Below are 4,098 nucleotides of genomic sequence, written 5' to 3' on the forward strand. Positions count from 1 at the left end.
CTTCCGCAGGAGAGTTTTTACATTGCTATCGGCCAGGGATGCTCCAGATGCGAATTGTTCATTGCGGGGGTTCGACTGGATGGCCCTCGGGGGTCCCTTTGCCCAGGCCCTCTAAATCCCCATTTATCAAGGGGGGATGCACAGAAAGGCCCTGGAGTTGCCCAAGTGGGGGGAGGCAGGAATATCCTGGGACAGCCCCCCCCCAGCCCATCCCTGCTACTCCTGGTGGCCCCTGGCAGCCCCCAAGAAGCCCAGCAGGGCTTAGGGTCCCCCTCTGGAGGGCCCCAAAGAGCAGCCAATCCCAACCCCCAACACCACCATTTAAGTCCTGGAACATGTGGCAATAATGGTGCATGCCTCTGAGCACGTGCAGAGTGCTTTCTCTCTCTGCAGCACAGGCAACACCCCAAGAGCAAGAGGTAGCCCTGCGCTGGGGGGCCCTAGAGATTGAGCCACTACCCCCAGCACACGCTCACAGCTGACCAGGGGGGATTCCGGAGAGAGTCACTTGGGGGTCCCGTCTAAACCCATTTCGCTTAATTTGCATCTGAAAAGGCATCTGGCCGTAAAATATCTCCGGGTGGTTCACGAGAAATGTTAAAGTTGTCCGTAAAAAGTTTAAAAGGGTTGTAAAGCATTAAAACTAACAGTGGGAAGGAATGAAATGAATGAAATGAACTCTGGGCGAAAGGGCTTCTTCCAAGCAGGCACCAGCCAGAGAAGGCCCTTGGCTGTCGTCAAGTGGCAGGGAGTTCCACAGAGTATGTGCTATTGCATTAGTCCTACCGCTCTCTCCCTTTCTCCCCCCCACTCCCTCTCCCTCAGCTCCCACCCCAGCAACCAGCTGACGCCCCCAAGTCACCCAGGAGGGGGGCTCTACTCCTCCTGCCCCCCACCCAGCAAGCAGCGCCTGGCACCCAAGACAGGGGAACTCCTGGCCTCTGGCGAAAGTCTCTTCTCCCCCCACCACATGCCCTCACTTGATGGGGGGGGGGAAACCTCCCAGCTCCCTTCTCCTTTGCTGAAACACACACACACCCCGGCAGGAATCGCCCTGTGGGAGGTGAGAGATGGTGCCCCCCAAACTGTCTCAGAAAGGGGGAAGGGGGGCACCAGGAGAAAGCGGCACCCTCCCCTCCATTTTCTCCCTGCTCTGGCACCCAGGCCTCCCCAGGCAACCAGGTGGCACCCTTGAGCCGGGCAGCGATGGGAGGGTTGGCCTTACCTGAGGGCAAAGCAAGAAGTCCATGGCAGTCCTGGGGGTGGGGTGGGGTGGGGAGGGACAGGGGACGGGTCCCAGCAGCACCCAGTCCAGCCCAGCCCTGCCACCTCCTCCCAGAGGCTCCTTCCTGGATCACGGGACTCTCTGGTTGCGCCCAGTTGCAAGCGCGGGGGGGGGGGGGGACCAGGGACGCAGGCAGCCACGCAAAGGGTTAATCATTAACCCTGCAGATCAGAGCAGGCGGTTCCCAGTGGGGCAGGAATGGGGCAGGCGGTTGGGTCCCCCCCAGCAAACTCCCAGGGGTCAAGGCCCCTTTGGCCCCCTCCATAAAATATTCGATGGGCATTGCCATTTAAATGGGGTGTCGAAGATGCCCCACCCACTGCTGATCCTGCACCCCCCTGTTTCCTCATTCAGGTCAGGGATCCCTGCCAGGAAGTGGGGCTGATGGGAGGGGAGGGGGCCAAACCAGGCAGGCAGGCAGCTGCAATACCCCCACCCAATTAAAGGGCTGGAGCTCTTTGCGCATGCTCTGGAGCTACATCCTGGGAACTCAGTTCTGGGGGTGCTGCAGATGGCCAGCCGCTGGAAGGGGGGTCAACAGCTTCTCTCTGCCCCCCCTCCCAGCCTGTTCTGGGCCTCTGCACCAGCCCCAAGGACACATATCCCAGCATGCACTGCTCTCCCCCCTCTCCCAGGAGGGCTGTGGGTCGGCCTGGGATTCCTGACCCAACTGCAGGGGTGGCAGGTGGAACTGTTATATGGGGGGGGCACACTGCTTCTCAGGATGCATGGAACTCCCCGCTGCTTGGCACCCAGGGCGGCCTTGGGAAGCCGGGAGAGGAATCTGGAAGAGGACCTGCCAGGTCCCAGCAGGCAGAAGTTCCACGGGGGTTGCTGAAAAGGCTTTGGGGACTTGCCGAAGTGGGGGGCAGGGGGCCGTTAACGCATTGCAAAGCAGGGGCTGCCCCATGGCTCCTTTCCTTCCCTGGCAGGCCTCACCCCATGCACCTGAAGCTTACACAGCAGGCAGAAATTCACCAGGTGGCGCTCTTCCCATCCCATGCTACTGCGATGCTGCCTGCTAGAGCCCAGCTTCACCCCAGGCTCCTCTGTTCTGAGCTTTGCCCCACCCGGGACTGGACCCAGAGGGTCTCCGGAGGGACTCAGCCAGGTGCCCCTTGGGCTGGGGAAGGAGGTGGGCAGCAGTGCCCGCTTGCGCCCGCTCTCCTGGCACCGCTTCCCAATGGAGCAAACCGGGCTCACCTTTCCAGCGCATCCGAGTCTGCAGAGCTGGCCCAGGCGTCGGAAGCCCCCTGCCCAGCCCCCGCCCAGGGCTCCCCAGCACCCCGTGAGGTCCAGAGAGGCTCACCTGAGGGCCGGCCTCTGCTACTCACCCCCTCAACGGCCGAGGAGACCATGCGGTGGAGGTCGGAGGAGACCTGCGGGCGACTCATGGCGGGCTGCGGGCAAAGGCCCCTCTAGCCTTTCTCTTTCTCCCTGGCACTCAGAGGGCAGAGTGAGGGCACCATAACCTGCAGAGAGAGAGAGAGAGAGAGAGAAAGGTCCATTATCATGGAATCACAGAGCTGGAAGGTGTACCCCAGGGTCACCTAGCCCAACCCCCTGCAAGGCGGGAATCTTTTAGAATCCTAGAGTTGGAAGAGACCACAAGGGCCATCCAGTCCAACCCCCTGCCAATCAGGAAACACCATCAAAGCATTCTTGACATATGCCTGTCAAGCCTCTGCTTAAAGACCTCCAAAGAAGGAGACTCCACCACACTCCTTGGTAGCAAATTCCACTGCCGAACAGCTCTTACTGTCAGGAAGTTCTTCCTAATCATAGAATCATAGAATCGTAGAGTTGGAAGAGACCACAAGGGCAATCCAGTCCAACCCCCTGCCAAGCAGGAAACACCATCAAAGCATTCCTGACATATGCCTGTCAAGCCTCTGCTTAAAGACCTCCAAAGAAGGAGACTCCACCACACTCCTTGGCAGCAAATTCCACTGCCGAAAAGCTCTTACTGTCAGGAAGTTCTTCCTAATGTTTAGGTGGAATCTTCTTTCTTGAAGTTTGAAGCCATTGCTCCGTGTCCGCTTTTCTGGAGTGGGGCTCGAATCCCCGGCCCCGAGATTAAGGCTGACCCAGATGAGGGGCCTTTTGCCCACCTGGCACCTCTGGGGGCTTGGAAGGTGCCCCCCCCCTGCAAGAACCATCTACAACGCAGATCCCCCCTTTCCCCTCCAGAGGGGGTCCCTGATCGGGGCAGGAAAGAGCTCCTTCCGGTGCCCAGCGGACAAAGACAGGATCCCATGTCTCATGAAATAAAGAACAAGGAAATTGGAGGTGGAATTGGGCAGCGGGAGGGAGGGAGGCAGGCAGCCAAGGAGCCGGGGGGGGGGGGGAGGATTGGAAGCAGAGCTTGGCTGGCCATCTGCCAGGGATGCTGCATTGCAGGGGAGGGGAGGGGTGGGGCTGGATGACCCTCGGGGGTCCCTTCCGAGGAGGAGGCAGGTCTGCTGTGGCTGGAGGCACCTGAGCAGGGAGGCCAGAGGGAGAGGCGGGGGCTCCCCTGGAAGAGGAACGGGGAGGCAGTACTGGGGGCTTGGGGGCCAAGAGGAAAGTGTGTGTCCCTCCCCTCGCTCTCAACACTGGAATTCGTGGGCAAAACTGAATGTCGGAAGATTCCCAATGGATCAAAGAGGGAGGGGAGCGATGCCACACGGCTGGATTTTCCTGGAAATGACCAGGGTTCAGGCAGCAGAATGGCGTCTGGGCGTTGTTGTATTTTTGCCAAATCAGTAAAATGTCCAGGAACACTCAGACATATGGCAAGGGTGGTAAATTACAAGAAAGCCCCCAAACTTAAT

The sequence above is a fragment of the Zootoca vivipara genome, chromosome 12, assembly GCF_963506605.1.
Source record: "Zootoca vivipara chromosome 12, rZooViv1.1, whole genome shotgun sequence".
NCBI classification, from domain to species: Eukaryota; Metazoa; Chordata; class Lepidosauria; order Squamata; family Lacertidae; genus Zootoca; species Zootoca vivipara.